Genomic DNA, 23,523 nt, shown 5'->3' with positions numbered 1-23,523 from the left:
TTATACCTCATCTCTTGGTCCAGAAAGATTTAAGGTAGCTTGTCACATCAGCAAAAAATTATAAACCAAGGGAGGCAACAAGTTGCATCTCTCAGAGCCTTTTAATTTCAAAAAGTCCTTATCTAGGAAAACAGGTCGGTAACTATTCAACACGTGTATACTACCTAGCCACGTGACCACATTAAAAAAAATATATACCAGGTCCTTAAGTTGTTTCCATTTCTTTGAGACAGTTTCACAAACTGTTAATTACGAAAATGAGCACAGAGAAAAATCATATTTATATTGTTTTCCATCACATCCACTACACATACCCTCCTGGAAATCGGGCACCAACCTCTTCTCTTAATTTTATTTAACTGGTAAAGTATCCCCCCCACAAATGCCCCATCTGTGGTGAATAAACTTGGCTCTTCTTTTAGAACAGACTTCTCAGATTCCATTGGCAGATGTTTAGGCCGTACTGATTAGTGGGTGCTAGCTAATTAAGTTAAACTGTTGTTGCTGTTCTTGTTGTTAAATGCCAGGTCTTGTTCCCAGGCAGGCAGGTATTTTGGCCACCCATACTTGTGGTCCTTGTCCTGAGAGGAGAGCAGGCGGATGTATGACACATTTTGCTGCTTGGAAAACTGCACGGTGTGGCTCACAGTTTAATAAGGGAAAGCGCCCGTTGGAGTCTCAAGAACCAACTCCAGGTTCCTTCCAGGAATAGCACCTGGAGCGTTTAATTTGAAGGACTTACTCATTGGCCAAATACACCTTCTTTGGCCGATCAAGTAACAGTTTTATCTCTGTGTGCGAGGCACTGCGGGGGACACAGCAATCAACACGGAAATCTTTGCCCTCCAGGAGGAGCCTGAAGCCCAATTAGGTTAAAAAAAAAAAAAAAAAAGCCGATAGCGCATGTAACACGAAAACAGGTTACATTATATAAACACCTGGGGAGAGAAGAAACTTCAGGCTGGAGGAGGGCGACCAGGAAGGCATTCAGGGGGGTGTTTTTTTTGTGTGTTCTCTTTAAGGTTGCTTGTTTCCCTCCCTCCCTTTTACGTGCAGCAATTCTCAATTCGTCATCCTTTGAAGTAAATCAGCCGCTTCCTCAACCCCAGTCCCAAAGTTTGCCACGGTAATGACACCACTAGTGGTGTGCTCATCTGCTGTTACTGTGTAACAAATCACCGCAAATTCAGCGGCTTGAAACAGCCTCCATTCGGCCGCCGTCGCGCCCGCGCCGAGCGCGCGAGCGAGCGAGCGTGTGACAAGCTTTGGCTGCTGTCGCCGCTACCGCTGGAAAATGGCTCCGAATGTTCAATGTAGCTGGAAAAATACGTGCATGTAGCACCGCTGTCTCTCCAGATGTTTGGGTATAATATCCCAGCGACAGATTCATACCTCTGGCAGATTAGGTAACTAGGCTGAATGAAGAAAATTAGTCTTTAAACCTCCCAGAAATCTTTGAGCCTGGATAAAAGGAAAGAAACGGATTTCGTGGTAGTACAACCATCACTAGCCAGTTAATTTGGAAAGAATGATTCCTTATTTGGTAGCCAGGATGGAAAAGGTGGAAAATGAGATCAAAGAGTGAAAGCCTCACGGGTAAGAGGCAGCTTTCTGCAAAACAAAGGCAGCAAGGCGAGGGACGCGCACCCTCTGGGAGCTTTGCCAAATGGGGATAGCTTTTCTCTCCAGGCTCCAACAGTCTTTCAAGATGGGAGAGCTCACAGCTCAATAAGCTCCACTTCCATCACAATCAGGACGAGTGTCCTACCCCTTGGCCTTTTGAGTACAAACACTGACCAGGCAGGCACATATCAAAATGGAGGAGGCGAGAGTCAAAGCCTTGCTCCGTTGTTACCAATCCAAATCCAACAAGGGGTGATGTTCAAAAAGACTGTCACCATCTTTGGCCTGAAACTGTGCCAAGGACAGAACAATTCGTTAAGGAGTTAAGAATGGTCTAATGGCCCTGGCTGGTTGGCTCAGCGGTAGAGCGTCGGCCTGGCGTGCGGGGAACCCGGGTTCGATTCCCGGCCAGGGCACATAGGAGAAGCGCCCATTTGCTTCTCCACCCCTCCCCTTCCTCTCTGTCTCTCTCTTCCCCTCCCGCAGCCAAGGCTCCATTGGAGCAAAGATGGCCCGGGCGCTGGGGATGGCTCCTTGGCCTCTGCCCCAGGCGCTAGAGTGGCTCTGGTCGCAAAAGAGCGACGCCCCGGAGGGGCAGAGCATCGCCCCCTGGTGGGCAGAGCGTTGCCCCTGGTGGGCGTGCCGGGTGGATTCCGGTCGGGCGCATGCAGGAGTCTGTCTGTCTCTCCCCGTTTCCAGCTTCAGGAAAAAAAAAAAAAAATAATAATAATAAGAATGGCCTAATGGTGGTTTGCATCTTCACCTATGGACTACTGCCTCCAGACTGCGTTTGGGATTCTGTGCCTGCCCACGAGGGGCTGTAGCCTTCCGAAGGATCACCTAGCTATTTCTGGGCAGCTGCTCCCCTGGAAGTTTCTGCAGTTGCAGTTCCTTCTCAAATTGGAGAGAACTCTTTTGCCAAAACAACAATCTGAGCCCTGGCCTGTTGGCTCAGTGGTAGAGCGTTGGCCTGGCGTGCAGGAGTCCTGGGTTCGATTCCCGGCCAGGTCACACAGGAGAAGCACCCATCTGCTTCTCCACCCCTCTCCCTCTCCTTCCTCTCTGTCTCTCTCTTCCCCTCCAGCAGCCAAGGCTCCATTGGGGCAAAGATGACCCCGGCGCTGGGGATGGCTCCATGGCCTCTGCCTCAGGCACTAAAATGGCTCTGGTCTCAACAGAACGACGCCTGGGATGGGCAGAGCATCGCCCCCTGGTGGGCGTGCCGGGTGGATCCCGGTCGGGCGCATGCGGGAGTCTGTCTGACTGCCTCCCCGTTTCCAGCTTCAGAAAAATAGAAAAAAAAAGTGTATGGAAACCTTAAAAAAAATGGTTTGTTCATTGGCATCACAGGTGCCATTACAGAGCCCAAGAGCAAGTCAGGATGATGTCCCTCCGTGGTTGCTATTCCTACCTCCAATGCAGAAGAATGAAATCCAAAGGAACCTCAGTGGCAGGAAGTAGGTGCTATCATTTCAAGTTTGGTCCTGACTCTGCTCCTGGGGTTGCAAGAGTTTATGACTCCATGGAAAGTAGTGGTCTGGGGGTTGTGACAAGCTTTACATGCAGGGGAGCTGAAAACACTTGCGAAGTAAGGATGGTACTAGACACCAGTCACATGTTGGGAGGCAGAAGATAGCTAGTAAATGTGTGCCAGATGGTTCTTTTCTTGTTCGGGATAGTTCTAATGGCCGTTATCTTTTAAGCTCCAGCTTTCACTCTCATAGTAAAACACTTCACACTAGAGTTGAGCACTCAAATGGTAGGTTTCACTTTTGTGAACAACCAGATGTGCATGGAAAATGCACTGATATAATTAAACATTCAACCAGGGACTCTAAAAATGGAGTTTTTGGTTATTCAAGCTCTTGGTCACCTGGATTTGTAATTTACCAAATGGGAGTGTCACCACCATTCACGCAGGTGTGGTCTTTGAAGTACCTGTGTTGTTTTATTGTGTGTCAGTATACCAGAATAGGCATGTTCAAAATAGCCTTTGCCAAACAAAATGAAGGATTATTGACAGGAAAAGCATTAGTGAAAGGTTAGGAGAACCCTGCATCTTGTACTCTGGGTTTAAGAAAAAGAGATGGAAATCTAGTTTACAAACTTTCATTGCTAGGAGAATCTTTTGCTGCTCTAACAGTTTCAGTTTTAGGTGAAAAGAGTAATCAGTTAGTTTAAGGGTAGAAGAGTGCCACCAAGGTATCTTGAGTTTATTTTTGGTTCTTTAAAGAGGAAAGTCTTCAGATTTTAAAGATTAAAAAAAATTTTTTATGTGTTGATTTTAGAGAGGTAGAGAGAGACAAGGAGAGGGACAAGTGAGAAGCATCAACTTGCAGTTGCTTTCACTTTAGCTGTACATTGAGCTTCTCGTATGTGCCTTGACTGGGGTGTGCCAGTGACCCCTTACTCAAGCCAGTGACCTTTGGGCTCAAACTGGGGAGCATGTGGATGATCTTCTCAATCCAGCCCCCTGCTGACTATACATATTTGGATTAGGAATTATTACAGCCCTGGCCGGATAGCTCAGTTGGTTCCAGCATTGGCCCTAGCACAGAGGTTGCCAGTGTGATCCGTGGTCAGCGCACATACAGGAGCATATAGATGTTCCTGTCTCTGTTTTTTCTCTCTCTCTCTCTCTTCTTTCCTCTCTCTAAAATCAATAAAGACCATTAAATAAATAAATAAATAAAATCAATAAAGAAAATTTAAAAAATAATTATTACAGCATTGTAAACTCATTATGAAATTAATGTCAAACATTTAAATGATTCTTTTGAAAGCTATTTTAAAACAATTTAAAATCTATCTAGGGTGAGTTAAAGGTTACAGTTAAAAGTTTTTGTGCATCTACCGTAGGTGACAAGGATAGAAGGCCACCGTATATTGATGATAATTGTTGAAATGACTTCTCCATGTTTCTAGAAGCATTTGCATGTAGTATTTATAAAAGTATAGTACACAGAGGTCTTTGGACTGCCTTGAACCCCATTTTATCATGGGTACATTGCTTACTCCCCACGGTTTCCTTATGTGCTACAAGGTGTATAAGATCTAGCTATTTAGTGTCAAGTTAAGAGTATTCTGGCCCTGGCCAGTTGGCTCAGTGGTAATATGTTGGCCCAGCGTGTGGAAGTCCCAGGTTCAATTCCCGGCCAGGGCACACAGGAGAAGCGCCCATCTATTTCTCTACCTTTCCTCCTCTCCTTCCTCTCTGTTTCTCTCTTCCCCTCCTGCAGCCAAGGCTCCATTGGATCAAAGTTGGCCCGGGCACTGAGGATGGTTCCATGGCCTCTGCCTCAGGTGCTAGAATGGCTCCAGTTGGAACAGAGCAATGCCCAAAATGGCCCAAGCATCACCCCCTGGTGGGCTTGCGGGGTGGATCCCAGTTGGGCGCATGCAGGAGTCTGTCTCTCTGCCTCCCCACTTCTCACTTCAGAAAAATTTAAAAAAAAATTTTTTTAAAGAGTATTCTGAATTTCATCTAAATGCTTTAACATTTTTATTTTGTATTGTTTGAGAGGGCAAATGTTATATTGTTCTATTCAGAAAGCCAATTTTCGATATGCCTTGGTACATCCATAATATAAAATGCTTTAAAGAAATATACCGTTATAATGCAATCTGAAATTGTTAGGTTCGGATAGTGTATCAATAAAAATAAAAGCATTTGTCAAGAAATTAATTAAATTTGTCAACAGAAGGAAAGGGATTTTATAATATCTTTTGCTTTTGTATAGAGAGATAGCCATTTTACATGGATAGCAAACATATTGTGAAGGGTTAACTTTGTATGATACCCACACAGTCTGGTTGAAAATGGAAGGGGAAAAAGAAAACTCCATCCTCTAGTTTGATCTAAGTACATTTTGATGATATCATTGGATTCTAGAGACAATTTTGTTAAATATTCTAATAAGGAACAATTGCCAGTTCCATAATTAACTTTCAACTTCTAAAATAAGGTGTTGGTGCAATAGTAATCACAAATTTAGTTTCTCTTAGTACTTTTTTAATCCTGTAAAGAAGGTTTCTTGTAGCCTTACCAGGCGGTGGTGCAGTGGATAGAGAGCGTCGGACTGGGATGTGGAGGACCCAGGTTCGAGACCCCAAGGTCACCAGCTTGAGCGCAGGCTCATTTGGCTTGAGTAAAAAAAAAAGCTCACAAGCTTGGACCCAAGGTCACTGGCTCAACAAGGGGTTACTCAGTCTGCTGTAGCCCCATGGTCAAGGCACATATGAGAAAGCAATCAATGAACAACTAAGGTGTCGCAACGAAAAACTGATGATTGATGCTTCTCATCTCCCTCCGTTCCTGTCTGTCTGTCCCTGTCTAGTCCTCTCTCTGACTCTCTATCTCTGTAATAAATAAATAAAATAATTTTTTTTAAAAAAAGAAGGTTTCTATGCCGGGTGGATCCCAGTTGGGCACATGCGGGAGTCTGTCTGACTGTCTCTCCCTGTTTCCAGCTTCAGAAAAATGCAAAAGAAAATGCAAAAAAAATTAAAAAATAAAAAATAAAAAATAAAAAAGAAGGTTTCTAGGCCCTGGCCGGTTGGCTCAGCGGTAGAGCGTCGGCCTGGCGTGCGGGGGACCCGGGTTCGATTCCCGGCCTGGGCACATAGGAGAGGCACCCATTTGCTTCTCCACACCCCCTTCCTCTCTGTCTCTCTCTTCCCCTCCCGCAGCCGAGGCTCCATTGGAGCAAAGATAGCCCGGGCGCTGGGGATGGCTCCTTGGCCTCTGCCCCAGAAGCCCCCGGAGGGGCAGAGCATCGCCCCCTGGCGGGCAGAGCTTCGCCCCTGGTGGGCGTGCCGGGTGGATCCCTGTGGGGCGCATGCGGGAGTCTGTCTGACTGTCTCTCCCTGTTTCCAGCTTCAGAAAAATACAAAAAAAAAAAAAAAAAAGAAGGTTTCTTGTAAACATCCTTTTTATTAATCAACCATGACATGGCAAAATGTGCAGTTGCTATTTCTGGAGTGTTACTGAGTATTTCAGTGGAGTATTTCAGTGCTATTTCTGAACTCTGTATCTAGAGATGATGAAAAATTCTTATAGAATTTTGTAATAAATATACATGTTGGGTTAAGGAAATAGTCATGTGAAGTGTCATTAAATTTATCCTTGCAATTCAGACTGCTGTAATTTATAATTTCTCCGTATGCTGTGAGCCAGGTGTGTACCATTTGTACTGAGAAACCCACAGAGTGAATCATCACAAGACCATTGATTGTAATATGTCATTGGTTTATAAACAAATAATAGTAACTTTTTGCACATTTCTGTAAATAAGTTGTATAAAATTTATGTATCTGCTTCTTTTTTGTTTTATTGATTGATTGATTTCAGTGAGAGAGAAAGAGAGAGAGGGGAACATTGAGCTAGCTGTTCCTGTATGTGCCCTAACCAGGGATTGAACTGGCAATCTTTACGCTTTGGGATGATGATCTAATCAACTGAGCTATCCAGCCAGGGCTGTATCAGCTTCTATATACAATGTATAAATAAAAATTTCATTAACACACACACAAAACACACACACTTATTTTCTCAGTTTCCATGGATTAGGAATCCAGACACAGGTTAACTGGGTCCTCTGCTCAAGGTCTCACAGGCTAAAATGAAGGTGTCAGCTATGGTACAAACTCATCTGAGGCTTAGGGGCCTCTTTCAAACTCACGTGGTTGTGGCAGGATTTACTTCCTTGAGGTCACAGGACTGAGGTTCCCATATCCTTCAGAGCAGTCGCTTGGAGGCCACTCTCAGCTCTTAGAGGCAATCCACATTACTCGCCCTGTGGCCCCCTCCATCTTCAAAGTCAGCAATGGGGTGTCTCCCTCGTTTCAAACTCCTCTCATACTTAGAATTTCACCAGAAAGAGCCCAGTCTCACCCACTTTTATAAAAATTGTGATTAAAAAAACATGCATCTTAACTATTTTTAAGTGTACAGTTCAATAGTGTTAAGTACGTTCACATTATTGTACAACAGATCTCCAGAACTTTTCATCTTGCAAAACTGAAACTATATTCATTACACAACAACTCCCCTTTCCCCTCCCCCAGCCCCTGGCAACCACGGTTCTGCTTTCTGTTTCTATGAACTTGACTACTTTAGATTCTTCCTATCAGTGGAATCACACAGTGTTTGTCCTTTTGTAACTGAAGACCCCAATCCCTTTTAAGAGCTCATCTGATTAGGTTGGCTTGCTTAGGATAATCTCTTTCTTTCTTTCTTTCTTTCTTTCTTTCTTTCTTTCTTTCTCTCTCTCTCTCTCTCTCTCTCTCTCTCTCTCTTTCTTTCTTTCTTTCTTTCTTTCTTTCTTTCTTTCTTCCTTAATCGAGAGAGAGACAGACACACAAACAGGGACAAAGCAGACAGGAAGGGAGAGAGAAAAGAAGCATTAATTCTTCATTGCGGCACCTTAGTTGAACAGAGATTGCTTTCTCATATGTGCCTTGACCAGGGGGCTACAGCAGAACAGATGACCCCTTGCTCAAGCCAGTGATCTTGGGCTCAAGCCAGCGACCTTTGGGCTAAAGCCAGTGACCATGGGGGTCATGTCTATCATCCCATGCTCAAACGAGAGACCCCACATTCAAGCCAGTGATCTCAGTGTTTCGAACCTGGGTCCTCTGCATCCCAGGCCGACTCTGTAGCCACTGCTCCACTGTCTAGTCAGGCAATCTATTTCTTAAGGTTAATTGATTTGAGGCCTTAAACACAATCCGAACCTACATTTGTTTTTTACTAACTGGGGAAGGTGTGTGTTCATGGAGAGGGAGCAGGAATCTTAGGGACATCTTAGAGTTGCCTTATCACCAATGGTGAAGTAACCCTGAAAAAGGAGGAGAATGGCCCTGGCTGGTTGGCTCAGTGGTAGAGCGTCGGCCTGGTGTGCAGGAGTCCTGGGTTTGATTCCTGGCCAGGGCACACAGGAGAGGCACCCATCTGCTTCTCCACCCCTCCCCCTCTCCTTCCTCTCTGTCTCTCTCTTCCCCTCCAGCAGCCAAGGCTCCATTGGGGCAAAGTTGGCCCGGGCGCTGAGGATGGCTCTGTGGCCTCTGCCTCAGGCGCTAGAGTGGTTCTTGTTCGACAGAGCGAGGCCCCAGATGGGCAGAGCGTCGCCCCCTGGTGGGCCTGCCGGGTGGATCCCGGTCAGGCACATGCGGGAGTCTGACTGACTGCCTCCCCGTTTCCAGCTTCGGGGGGGGGGGAGGAGGAGAGTGCTACCTGGGGCCTGTCAGCTTCACATGCTGAGTTAACATTCATATACCTTAGTAGCTCTTTCAATCAAAATAGCTCTGGGATTCACCTTCTCACTCCACAGTCAGTGCTGCTCCCTAGTACTAGCCTGGGAAATCACAACAGCCTTCTAACTGGTCTCCAGCCCTGATTCTAATTTTCCACCCTTCACCTTAGAAAATCTAAAATGAAAATCAGAATTAAGTCAACATTCTAAAGCCCCAGTGGCCTTGTCCCTGTACTTACACTTGTACTGTTCTCAGTTCTCTGGAGAGGTCCGGCTATTTCACCCACCCAACCTTGCCCCCCTCTATCTTTTCTGTCTAGAATGGCCATCCCCTCCATCCTAGTTTGCCTAGGAAATTTTTATATGTTCTTCACTCTCCCCTCCTTAAGCAAAGACTGGCACCCAGCCCATGAGCTCCCTCTACACCCTAATTCCTGGCACTCACACTAGGGGTCTCAGTGTCCATGGAGGTGACACAACAAAGAAACCTCTCCATTTCTTCACTCTCAGTTACCTTCCCCATTTCACTTCAGCTAACCACATCCAAACACCTCTAATATTTATCCTTCCAGTATTCTATCTTTTTATCGTATTTTTTAGAGAATATTTTTAAAGATTTTAAAAAATTTATTCAATTTTTAGAGCACAGAGAGAGAGAAATGGGGAGGAGCAGGAAGCATCAACTCATGGTTGCTTTTCATATGTGCCTTGACCAGGCAAGCCTGGGTTTCAAACCAGCAACCTCAGCATTCCAGGTTGACGCTTTTATCAACCGCACTACCACAGGTCAGGCTTCTTTTTTTTTTTTTAAGTGAGATGAGGGGAGTTAGAAAAACAGACTCCCGCATGCACCCCAACTAGGATCCACTTGGCAACTGAGCTATTCTCAATGCCCGGGCCAATGTGCAATGCTTGAACCAATTGAGCCACTGGCTGCGGGAAGGGAAGAGAGAGACAAGTGGGAGAGGGAAGGGGAAAGAAGCAGATGGTCGCTTCTCATCCACACCCTGACCAGGGATCAAACCTGGGATGTCCACACACCGGACCGACGCTCTATCCATTGAGCCAACCAGCCAAGGCTCCAGTATTCCATTTGTGACCACAATTTCCTCTCTTACCTGCTTCCTCAGGCTCTTACCCACGTGAAACTTTTTTTAACCTCATAGAGACCCGTTTAGTTCTTTGAGTCCTCAATTTTCTCTCATTCTCTCAGCGTCTCCTGGCTTCTTTTCTTTCCCTTTTCAACCCTTCTTAACCCCATGCTTGGTCACCCGAACTTCGCTCTCACCAGCGCCCTCAATGCCCTTTCCACCCCTGCCCGCCAAACCAGCCACATGAACCTCCCACCTTGGGTGGGTGCCACAAACCACCCTCATCCTCTCCTTCACTGGGTGATTATACCTACTAGAGGAAATCCATAAAACCATAGAAATTAGCACCACTGTAAATCAGCCTAAGCTGAATCTCTTCTACAAACATTACATTCACACCTACCTTTTGTCCACTCCATCTTTCTGTTCAACACCCACCATCCACTCAATGTGCCCTGAGTGCCATTGTTTTCCATCTCTTTCAGAAACTTGCTCCATCAATTATCCTTACTTTTTTCATTTGTCTTTGGTGCTTTTTCCTCAGCCTTACACCTGCCTGGGTATCTCCCATTAAAAACAACAATAAAACTCTCCCTTGATCCTAAGTCTCCATCAGGTGCCAATTGCTGTCCTTACCTTCTCAGCTTAAGCTTTTACACATCATAGTAGTCTACATTTGCTGTCTCCACTTCCTCAAATTCATTCATGCTTCAACCTACTTAAAAAAAGTTTCCATTGAAATTACTTTTGACAAAACAGGAACTGCATTATTCCATACGTAGGTGGGACATAAAAGTGAAACTAAGAGACACTGATAAGAGTGTGGTGGTTACGGGGGGAGGGGAGAAAGAGAGAGGGAAAGGGGGAGGGGGAGGGGCACAAAGAAAACTAGATAGAAGGTGACAGAGGACAATCTGACTTTGGGTGATGGGTATGCAACATAATTGAAAGACAAGATAACCTGGACTTGTTGATCTTTGAATATATGTAACCTGATTTATTGATGTCGCCCCATTAAAAAAATAAAATTATAATAAAAATAAATAAATAAATAAATAAAAAGAAATTACTTTTGACAAAAGTCACCATTGACTTCCAAATTGCCAAAGCCAATAGCTACTTCTCAGTCCTTTTTTTTTTCTTTTTGGTAATTTTTTAAAATTGATTTTAAGAGAGGAAGAAAGAGAGTGAGAGAGAGACAGGGACATCTATTTGTTCCTGTATGTGCCCTGACCAGGGATTGAACCAACAACCTTTGCACATTAGGACAATGCTCTAACGTCTAACCAACCAAGTTATCTGGTCAGGGCAGGATCTTGGTTTTTTTACTAACATTTGTAATATTAACATGTCTTTCCAAGGGCTTGATAAGCTGTGTCTTCAGCTTTTACAGCCCAGAGAGATGTCTCTGAGATCTGAGCTTCATCTTTTTTGAGCATTAATACCTAGGGATATAGTGCTGCAATCTTCCTGGCTCTTTGGGACTTTCGCTTGAGGACCTAGTCCTGCCTGTTAACCATTTGAATCTCTTGGGAAGGTAAGTTTTATTATCCGTTTGGATCAGAGCAGTTAACCAGACAAATGGCTGGAGACAGCATCCTCATGGTATGTGAAAAGTGAAATGCATCTATGGGAAGTGAAAGCGAGCATCCTGTCTGTATATTGTATACTCTCTCGTGTCTCCGGGTGCTAGGGATTTTTATAGGCCCCTGAGAAATCCAGCAGTCTTCTTTCCCATGCCAGGCCTCTCTCTTTTGCCTTCTCCTCTCTCTCTCCATGCTCTTCCCATCCCCCTCAGCCACTCCTGTCGTTTTAAATGATCCTGTAGGCTAAGAATTTCAAACATCCCACTACCTGCTACACACCTACATCTGAATGTTCCACAGGCACTTCAAAGTCAACGTGTTCTGCATGGGACTCTTCAGCCCACCCCCAAACCCTTGTATTCTCTACATTAGTGGGGGGCAGCACCGTCTGTGTCATACTAGTGAAAAAATTCCATGTTATGAGTTCTGCCTCCTTTATGTAAGAGTCAGACCATTTGTCAGCCTCCCTTGTAGCCAGGACACAATCAGGGGACTTACGCTCCTTCAATCAGAAACACGTGCATGAGACTCAGATTCAGAATTGAGCGACAGTGAGGCAACCAGCTCTATGCGGGGCTTCCACTTTTTTTTTTTTCTATCAGGGAATTTTGAGTGTTTTCAAGGTTGACTTCTTGTCAGCAGCAGCAGCAATAGCAGTTTCCTCCTGTGCTCTGGGTGGGGACACTTGTCTCATCAGGCCTTTTTTTTTTTGTGACTGAGACAGAGACAGAGCAGGACAGATAGGGACAGACAGACAGGAAGGGAGGGAGATGAGAAACATTAATTCTTCATTGTGACACCTTAGTTGTTCACTGATTGCTTCTCCTACATGCCTTGACCAAGGAGGCTATAACAGAGCGGGAGACCACTTGTTCAAGCGAGCAACCTTGGGCTCAAGCCAGCGACCTTTGAGCTCAAGCCAGCAACCATGGGGTCATGTCTATGATCCCACACTCAAGCCAGTGACCCTGCGCTCAAGGCAGATGAGCCTGCGCTCAAGCTGGTGACCTTGGGGCTTCGAACCTGGGTCCTCCGCATCCCAGTCCAATGCTCTATCCACTGCACCACCGCCTGGTCAGGCTAGGCAATTTCTGTAATGGTTTGGCACATTGTTTCTGGAAACCTAGCCTCCAACCTTGTTCTTCAGTTCACCCCGAACATCTGTGGGATCCCCTCAATATCCTTTTTATAAAATGCCTTTTCAGCTGAGTCAATTAGAGTCAGCTTCTGTTGCTATCAACTAATATATCTGACAGATACACACCCCAGCACACAAAACAAGAACCTGGAGTCATCCTTGACTCTCCCTCACCACCAACATCCAATCAATCCTCCAGTCCTGTTAATTTTATCTTTTAAGCATTTCTTGATTCTGACCCTCCACCTTATCCCAGTCACCACTTTCCTGGTTCAGGCCCTGGTAATTTTTCATCTGGACTACTACAATAGCCTCCTAATTAGTCTCCCTGTCTCCAGTCTTGTCTCCTTCCAATCCTAGCCTCACACTGTTAATGGAGGGACTTATCTAAAACATAAGCTTGACTGTGTCATTCACTTGTTTAATTTTTTTTTTATTGATTGACTTTAGTGAGAGAGGTTGGGAGAGAGAGAGAGAGATACAGGAACATCAATCTGTTACTGTATGCACTCTGACTGGAGATCGACATGTACTTGCTTTAAACCTTGTTACTTGCCACTTCCTTTTTTGAAAATTTTTCTTACTGTAACATGGAACCTCTTGTAATTACTCCCTATGCATGCACGTACACGCACATACATACTTCTATCTCTTGGCTCCACGCCTTTGCTTGTGTTATTCCCTCTGCCTAAAATGGCTTTCCTTTCCTCTCTTGACTTGGCCACTTCCTGTATACTTTTTTCAAATACCCACAGGCTGTGATAGGTGACTCTTTTCTTTTTATTTAAAAATTTTAAAATGTTATTTATTAATTTTGAGAGAGAGAGAGAAAGAAAGACATCTATTTGCTGTTCCACTTGATTCTTGTATATTCCCTGACAGGGGATCAAACCCATAACCTTGGAATATCAGGATGATGCTCTAACCCAGTGGTCCCCAACCCCCGGGCCGCAGACCGGTACCAGTCCGTGGGCCATTTGGTACTGGTCCGCAGAGAAAGAATAAATAACTTACATTATTTCCATTTTATTTATATTTAAGTCTGAACGATGTTTTATTTTTTAAAAATGACCAGATTCCCTCTGTATTCCCTCTGTTACATCCGTCTAAGACTCACTCTTGACGCTTGTCTCGTAAGTTCGACATTATATTTAAAAATACCACAGTTTTTACACTGGTCGCATAATTTTATTTTGTGCATTTATCCGTCCTACCCTAACGGCCGGTCCTTGAACCCGGGTAGCGTGGCCTAGCGGTCTAAGGCGCTGGATTAAAGCCAGTCCGTGAAAATATTTTCTGACATTAAACCAGTCCATGGCCCAAAAAAGGTTGGGGACCACTGCTTTAACCAACTGAGCTATCTGGTCAGGCCTATGACTCTTCTCCTTACCTCCTCCTTTTTCCTCCCTTTGAGAGACAAAAAGGAGCTCGAGAGAAGAGAGATGAGAAGCATCAACTCTAGTGGCTTCATTTTAGTTGTTTATTGATTGATTCTCATACGTGCCTTAACCAGGGAGCTCAAACCAAGCCAGTTACCCCTTGCTCAAGCCAGCAACCTTGGGGTCAAGCCAGTGACCTTGGGATCAGGTTGATGATCTCACACTCAAGCTGGTGACCCCACACACAAGCCAAAGAGCATGTGCTCTAGCCAGAGACCTCAAGATTTTGAACCTGGGTCTTCAGCATCCCCAGCCTATACTCAGCTTACTGTGCCACCAGCAGTCAGTCTATCTCCTTATTTCCATAATATCTTTTCCATTTATTGATTGATTGATTTTTTATAGAGAGGAGAGAGAGAGAAAGAGGGGGGAGAAGCAGGAAGCATCAACTCATAGTAGTTGCTTCTACCATGGGCCTTGACCAGGCAAGCCCAGGACTTCAAACCAGTGATCTCAGCATTCCAGGTCTAGACTTTATCCACTGCACCACCACAAGTCCATAATATCTTATGCATACGTCTATCACTGTACTCACCACAAGGCATTGTAATTGCCCACCTGAATGGTGAGTGTCCTGAGGGGCAAATGAAATCTGATTTTATATATGTATATAAAATCTCCTCAATGCCTACCATACTGCATGGCATTTAGTATGCACATAATAAATGTTTGATAATTGATTTATAAATTTATTGATTCAACTCAATTCAAACATCACTTCTATGAAAATTTCATTAAACCTTTCCACCCTGCCATCTTCTGGACCTCTGCTAAAGCAGTTAGTGGTTCCTTCCTCTATACACTTTGTCCATTTCTTTTTTTTAATTGTGGCAAAATTCACATAACATAAAACTAACAATTTTAAAAAATACAATTCAGTCACATATAAGTATATTCACAATATTGTGCAACCATCATCTCTATCTTCTTCCAAAATATTCCCATCATTCCAGTGGGAAGCCTCCCGTACATTAAGCACTCACTTCCTTTTCCACCCTGCCCCAGCCCCTGGCCAGCACTAATCAGCTTTCTGTCTCTCTGGATTTATCTATTTTGGAGATTAAAAAAGAGAGAGAGAGAGAGAAATCAGCCTGAACAGGCAGTGGCGCAGTGGATAGAGCATTGGATTGAGACGCAGAGGACCCAGGTTCAAAACCCCGAGGTTGCCGACTTGAGCGTGGGTTCATCCAGCTTGAGTGCAGGGTCACTGGCTTGAGTGTGGGATCATACACATGACCCCATGGTCACTGGCTTGAAGCCCAAGGTCTCTGGCTTGAGCAAGGGGTCACTTGCTCTGCTATAGACCCCCAGTCAAGGCACATATGAGAAAGCAATCAATGAACAACTAAGGAGCTGCAACAAAGACTTGATGCTTCTCATCTCTCTCCCTTCCTATCTGTTTGTCCCTATCTGTCCCTCTCTATGTCTTTCTCTGTCTCTGTCGCACACAAAAGAGAAATCATACAATATGTGACCTTTTGTGTCTGTCTTTTTTTTCACATAGCATGTTTTCAAGTTTCATCCATGTTATATCATGTATCAATACTTAATTCCTTTTCACGGTTGAGTAAAATTTCATTGCATGTATATAACTACATTTTATTTATCCATTCATCTATTGGTGAAAATGTGGGTTGTTTTCACTTTTTAGCTATTGCTAACAGTGCTGCTGTGAAGAGTTGTGTACAAGTTTTGGGTATACAACTAGCAATGGAATTGCAGGATCATATAGCAATTCTATTTTTTTTTTAAAAAAAAAACATATGTGGAACCATCAAACTGTTTTTCCATAGTGGCTACTCTATTTTATATTTATGATATTTATATTATAAATATATTTATAAAATATTTCATATTTATGCTTATATGAAATAAAAGTCAGGATAAACAAATGGGACTATATCAAACTAAAAAGCTTTTGCACAGCTAAAGACAATATGAACAGAATAAAAAGACAAACCACACAATGGGTGAACATATTCGACAATACATCTGATTAGGGATTAATAACCAAAATTTAGAAAGAACTTGTAAAACTCAACACCAGGAAGACAAATAACCCAATCAAAAAATGGAAAAAGAAATGAATAGACACTTCTCCAAAGAGGACAATAAATTTATAAATCAATTATTTTTTATAGATAATTTAGCAAAGATATTGCTGCGATAGATGTTGGTGAGCTTACTGCCAACAGCAATGCAAAAAGATTCCAAGTTCCCCACATATTCATCAATACCTATTTTTCTTTAAAAAATGATAGATGATAGATAGGTAGGTAGATAGATGATAGATAGAGATAGAGAGAGAGAGATAGGCAGACAGACCAACAGCTCTGGCCAGACAGCTCAGTAGATTTGAGCGCCGTCTTTTTTTTTTTAACATAGATTCTAGGGTCACCCCGAATGCCTTCCCCCTCCCCCCTATTTCCCTCAACATCTCCCTTGCCCCCTCCCTACAGCACCCTCCCCCCTTCCCTTCAGGTTTATCCCATCCTATTATCCCCTTTCCCTCTGTCCTCTTTTCTTCTGGTCCCTTTGATCCCTCCTCTGTCTCAATTACATTCCTCAGTTCTCATTATTCCTCGGATTGCTTAAATGAGTGAGGTCATATGATATTTTTCTTTCTCTGCCTGGCTTATTTCACTCAACAGAATAGTTTCCAGGTCCCTCCATGTTGTTGCAAAAGGTAATATTTCCTTCTTTATCATGGCCCCATAGTATTCCATAGTATATATGTACCACTGCTTTTTAATCCACTCGTCCACTGACGGGCACTTGGGCTATTTCCAGATCTTTGCTATTGTGAACAATGCTGCCATAAACATGGGGGTGCATTTCTTCTTTTCAGTCGGTGATATGATGTCCTTGGAATATATTCCTATAAGTGGGATGGCTGGGTCAAAGGGCAGTTCCATTTTTAATTTTTTGAGGAATTGCCATACTGTTTTCCACAGTGGCTGCACCAGTCTGCATTCCCACAAGCAGAGCAGGAGGGTTCCCCTTTCTCCGCATCCTCGCCAGCACCTATCCTGTGTTGTTTTGTCAATGAGGGCCATTCTGACTGGTGTGAGGTGGTATCTCATTGTGGTTTTAATTTGCATTTCTCTAATGATTAGTAATGTTGAACATTTTTTCACTTGTCTATTGGCCATCTGTATGTCCTCTTTGGAGAAGTGTCTATTCATTTCTTTTTCCCATTTTTTGATTGGATTGTTTGTCTTCCTGGTGTTGAGTTTTACAAGTTCTTTCTAAATTTTGGTTATTAATCCCTAATCAGATGTATTGTCGAATATGTTCACCCATTGTGTGGTTTGTCTTTTTATTCTGTTCATATTGTCTTTAGCTGTGCAAAAGTTTTTTAGTTTGATATAGTCCCATTTGTTTATCCTGACTTTTATTTCATTTGCCTGTGGAGATAATTTAGCAAAGATATTGCTGCGATAGATGTCGGTGAGCTTACTGCCTAAATTTTCTTCTAGGATACTTATGGTTTCAAGATTTACATTTAAGTCCTTTATCCATTTTGAGTTTATTTTTGTACATGGTGTAAGTTGGTGGTCTAATTTCATTTTTTTGCAGGTAGCTGTCCAGTTTTCCCAACACCATGTGTTAAAGAGACTGTCTTTACTCCACTGTATGCTCTTACCTCCTTTGTCAAATATCAGTTGTCCATAAAGATGTGGGTTTATTTCTGGGTTCCTGTTCTGTTACATTGATCTATCAATATATGCCTGTTCTTATGCCAGTACCAAGCTGTTTGGAGTCCAATGGCCTTGTAGTATAACTTGAAATCAGGAAGTGTGATACCTCCCACTTTATTCTTCTTTTTCAAGATTGCTGATGCTATTCATGTTCTTTTTTGGTTCCATATAAATTTTTGGAATATGTGTTCTATATCTTTGAAGTATAATATGTCATTGGTATTTTGATTGGTATTGCATTGAATTTATAAATTGCTTTGGGTAATATAGACATTTTAATTATGTTTATTCTTCCTAACCATGAGCACGGTATATGCCTCCACTTGTTTGTCTTCCTTGATTTCTTTTATCAATGTTTTATAATTTTCTGAGTACAAGTCTTTAACCTCCTTGGTTTAATTTACTCCTAGGTACTTTATTTTTTGTTGTTGTTGCAATAGTGAAGGAGATTGTTTCCTTAATTTCCCTTCCTGACAGTTTATTGTTCATGTATAAAAATGCCTCTGATTTCTGAGTATTAATTTTATATCCTGCCATTTTGCTGAATTCGTTTATTAAGTCCAGTAATTTTTTGACTGAGACTTTAGGGTTTTCTATATATAATATCATATCATCTGCAAATAATGATAGTTTTACTTCTTCTTTTCCAATTTGGATGCCTTTTATTTCTTCTTCTTGTCTGATTGCTGTAGCTAGGACTTCCAGTACTATGTTGAATAAGAGCTGTGAAAGGGGGCACCCTGCCTTGTTCCTGATTTTAGGGGAATTGCTTTTAATTTTTGTCCATTAATTATAATGTTGGCTGTGGGTTTGTCATAGATGGCCTTTATCATGTTGAGGTATGTTCCCTGTATTCCCACTTTGCCGACAGTTTTGATCATAAATGAATGCTGGATTTTATCAAATGCTTTTTCTGCATCTATTTAACTATCATGTGGTTTTTCTCCTTCCTTTTGTTTATGTGGTGACTTACATTAATTGATTTACAAATGTTGTACAATCCTTGCCTCCCCAGAATAAATCCCACTTGATCATGATGTATGATTTTTTTCATTTATTGCTGGACCCGGTTTACTAATATTTTGTTGAGGATTTTAGCATCTAAATTCATCAGGGATATTGGCCTATAATTTTCTTTCTTTGTGTTGTCTTTGCCTGGTTTTGGAATCAGAATTATGCTCACCTCATAAAGGGAACTTGGAAGTGTCCCTTCCTCCTGAATTTTTTGAAATAGCCTGAGAAGGATAGGAGTTAGTTCTTCTTTGAATGTTTGGTAGAATTCACCAGTGAAGCCACCGGGCCCAGGAGTTTTGTTTTTTGGGAGCTTTTTGATAACTGTTTCGATCTCTTCTGTTGTAATCGGTCTGTTTAGGTTTTCTGATTCTTCCAGATTGATATTTGGAAGATGATATGTTTCAAGGAATTTGTCCATTTCACCTAGGTTGTTTAATTTTTTGGCATACAGTTCTTCATAATATTTTCTTAAATATTTTGTATTTCTGTTGTGTCAGTTTTTATTTCTCCACTCTCATTTCTAATTTTATTTATTTGAATCCTCTCTCTTCTTTTCTTGTTGAGTCTTGTTAAAGGTTCATCAATCTTGTTTACCCTTTCAAGGAACCAGCTCTTGGTTCCATTGATCCTCTGAATTGTTTCTTTAACTTCTATGTCATTTATTTCTGCTCTGATCTTTATTATTTCCTTCCTTCTACTACCTCTGGGCTTTAGTTGCTGTTCTTTTTCTAGTTCTTTTAGATGAAAGGTTAGGTTGTTTATTTGAGCTTTTTCAAGCTTCTTAAGGAATGCCTGTAGTGCTATGAACTTCCCTCTCAGGACTGCTTTTGCTGTGTCCCATAAATTTTGAGTTGTTGTTTGCTCATTATTATTTGTTTCTAGGAATTTTTTATTTCCTCTTTGATTTTATTGTTAACCCATTCGTTATTTAATAACATGCTATTTAGTTTCCATGTGTTTCAGTATTTTTCAGTTTTTCTGTTGTGGTTGATTTCTAGTTTCATGCCATTGTGATCAGAGAAAATGCTTGATATGATTTCAATCTTTTTATATTTATTGAGACTGCTTTTGTGTCCTAACATGTAGTCTGTGTTAGAGAATGTACCATGAGCACTTGAAAAGAATGTATATTCTGCTGTTTTAGGGTAAAAGGTTCTAAAGATATCTATTAAATCAAGTTGACCTAGTGTGTCATTTAAGTCTGCTGTTTGTTTGTTAATTTTCTTTCTTGAGGATCTATCTAGTGATGTTAGTGGGGTATTGAAATCTCCTACTATTATAGTATTGCTGTTGATCTCACCCTTTATATTCATCAAAGTCTGCTTTATATATTTAGGTGCTCCTATATTAGGTGTGTAGATATTTATGATGGTTATACTTCCAGTTGGATTGCTCCCTTTATCATTATGTAATGACCTTCTTTATCTCTTACTATAGTCTTTGTTTTAAAATCCATTTTGTCTGATATAAGTATTGCCACCCCAGCTTTTTTTTCATTACCATTTGCATGAAATTTTTTTTTTTCATCCTTTTACCTTCCGTCTATGTTCATCTTTTGTTTTAAGGTGTGTCTCTTGTAGACAGCATATGTACGGGTCCTGTTTTCTTATTCAAGCAGCTACCCTGTGTCTTTTGATTGGATCATTTAATCCATTTACATTTAAGGTTATTATTGATATGTAGTTGTTTATTGCCATTTTATTTTTTTAAAGCTGTATTCCTCTTTTGCTATATTCTTTTTCCACTTTGATCTGTTTACAACAGGCCCCTTAACATTTCCTGCAGCATTGGTTTGGTTGTAGTGAATTCCTTGAGTTTTTTTTGTCTGGGAAGCTTTTTATTTCTCCTCCAATTTTAAATGATAGCCTTGCTGGATAAAGTAGTCTTGGTTGTAGGCTCTTGTTCTGCATTACTTTGAATATTTCTTGCCATTCCCTTCTGGCCTCAAGTGTTTCTGTTGAGAAGTTGGATGTCATCCTTATGGGGGCTCCTTTGTAGGTGATAGCCTTCTTTTCTCTAGCAGTTTTTAATATTTTCTCTTTATCGCTTAGCTTTGGTATTTTAATTATTATGTGTCTTGGTGTAGGTCTTTTTAGGTTCTCTTTAATGGAGTTCTCTGTGCTTCTTGAACTTGTGAGACCCTTCCTTGCATCAATTTAGGGAAGTTTTCAGCTATGATTTGATTGAATAAAGTTTCTATCCCTTGTTCTTTCTCTTCTTCTTCAGGAACCTCTATGATGCAGATGTTATTTCTCTTCATGTTGTCACAGAGCTCTCTCAGAGTTTCCTCAGACTTTTTGAGTTTCTTTTCTTTTTTCTGCTCTGCTTTTGTGCTTTTGTTCATCTTGTCCTCCAACTTGCTGATTCGATCCTCAGCTTCATCCATCCTGCTTTTAATTCCTTCCATTGTGTTCTTCATTTCTGATATTGTATTTGTCACCTCCAACTGATTCTTTTTTAATATTTCAATGTCCTTTTTTATACTTGCTATCTCTTTATCTAGGTGTTCATAATTACCATCCATTGTTGTTCTAAGATCCCTAAGCATCCTAACAATCATTATTCTAAACTCTGCATCCAGCAGTTTGGTTATTTCCATATCACTCAGTTTCTTTTCTGGAGATTTCTCTTGTGGTTTCATTTGGATTGCAGTTCTCTGCCTTCTCATTATGTTTGTGTGTTTGGGTGTGTTGTTTGTAGGGCTCTGAGCGCCGTCTTGATACACTTGATCCCTGGTCAGGCCACATATGAGAATCAACCAATGAACGCATAAATAAGTATAAAGTTGCATTTCTTTGTGGATTTAATTTGCATTGCCCTAATGAATAGTGATGTTGATCTTTTCAGGTGTTTGTTGGCTGTGTGTGTATCATCTTTGGAGAAATGTCTATTGAAGTCCTTTGTTCAATTTTTTTAGAACAGTTTGAGATTATAGATTATGTGCAGGTATTACATAAAGTTCTATAATGTATACACAACCTGCCCTGTCTCTACCCACTTCTACCTCCACATGCAGTTTTCAATTATGAACATCTTGCAATAGTGTGGTGCCTTTGTTATAATTAGTGAACCAATATTGATACATCATTATTAACCAAAGTCCATATTTTACTCAGACTTCCTAAGCTTTTACCTAATGTCTCTTTTCCATTTCAGAATTTTATCTTGGACAGCACAGCACAGTTAGTCAGCATGTCTCCTTCGGCTCCTCTTGGCTGTGATAGTTTCTCAGACTTCCCTTGTTTTTGATGACCTTTATAGTTCTGAGGAGTGCTGGTCAGGCGTTTGGTAGAATGACCCTCATTTGGGGTTTTTCTGCTGTTTTTCTCATTAGACCAGAGTGATAGGTTTTAGGGTGGAATACCACAGAGGTAAAATGACATTTTCATCACATCCTAGCTATAACATATATTATTAACATGACTTTCCACCATTGATGTTGGTCTTGATCACCTGACTGAGGTGATGTTTATCATATTTCTCCACTATAAAGTTATTCTTTCTTTTTCTCACTTTCCAAACTGCAATCTTTGGAAGGAAGTTGCTGTGCACACCCAATTTGGGGATGTCTGAGGGAGCCCAGACTCACTTCCTCTACATTCCTAAGTTGGCTCAGCCTGCTGCCCAGCAACAAATCATCCCAGGCTCACCACCTGTTCTGAGCCCCAGGACTGCTGTAGGACAGGCTAGGCTTCCTCCAGAGCTTAACTTAATATGGGCTAACCTTCACCCTGAGACCTATTACTGGACTCCACTGACTCTAAAAGGACATTAAATAAACTTTCTTCCTTCTTGCTGAAAAAAAGAAAAAGACCCTGGCTGGGTAGCTTGACTGATTAGAGCAGTGGTAGTCAACCTTCTTCTCCTCCACCCCTCCCTCTCCTCCTTCTCTCTTTTTCTCTTTCCTTCCCATAGCCATAGCTCAATTAGTTTGAGCACATTGGTCCCAGGCACTGAGGATGGCTCCGGGAGCCTCTGCCTCAGGCACTAAAAATAGCTCAGTTGCGAGCATGGCCATATATGGGCAGAGCATTGGCCCCAGATAGGAGTTGCTGGGTGGATCCCATTCGGGACACATGCAGAATCTGTCTCTCTATCTCCCTTCTTCTCAACTTGGAAAAGAAGAAAAATAAATAAGTAAATAAACAGATCAATGTTTCTGTGTCTGTCTCTCTCCATTCCTCTCTCTAAAATCAATAAATATATTTTAATTTAAAGAATAAATATAAATTAAAAAATAGTAATGTTCTACCTCCTTAAGGACAGAGTAGATAAATTCTTTGGAATTCTTCTGCATGAGCAATTGGCCTCTTCCATTTATTTATCTATTTATTCAATCAATCACTTATTTATATCAGTATGGATACATAGACATTTATTTTATACTTTATCCACTCATTTTTATGCTCAGTCATTTAAAAATATTTTTAATTGAATTGATTGGGATGACACTGGTTTGCAAAACCATACAGATTTCAATTGTACAGCTCAATAAAACATCATCTGCACACTGCATCATGGGCCAATCACCCCAAACAAAGTCTCTTTCCAGTCTCATTTTCACATGTACCCCCCTTTTGCCTACCTCCACCTATGCCCCAGCCTCTTTCCTTCTGGCTATCACCACACTGTTGTCTGTGTCTATATGTTATATATATGTGTGTGTGTATTGTCTTTT

General features: G+C 41.8%; 2 pseudogenes; both read left to right on the top strand.

The window, feature by feature from the left end:
- Window positions 1-1,419: 1,419 nt before the first annotated feature.
- On the top strand, window positions 1,420-1,950 carry LOC136317702 (suppressor of cytokine signaling 6-like; annotated as a pseudogene).
- A 438-nt stretch (window positions 1,951-2,388) lies between these two features.
- Window positions 2,389-3,658, top strand: LOC136317701 (suppressor of cytokine signaling 6-like; annotated as a pseudogene).
- The last annotated feature ends 19,865 nt before the right edge of the window (window positions 3,659-23,523 follow it).

This window comes from Saccopteryx bilineata, chromosome X (genome assembly GCF_036850765.1).
Source record: "Saccopteryx bilineata isolate mSacBil1 chromosome X, mSacBil1_pri_phased_curated, whole genome shotgun sequence".
Classification (NCBI taxonomy): Eukaryota; Metazoa; Chordata; class Mammalia; order Chiroptera; family Emballonuridae; genus Saccopteryx; species Saccopteryx bilineata.
This window is presented reverse-complemented; position numbering and strand designations above follow the sequence as displayed.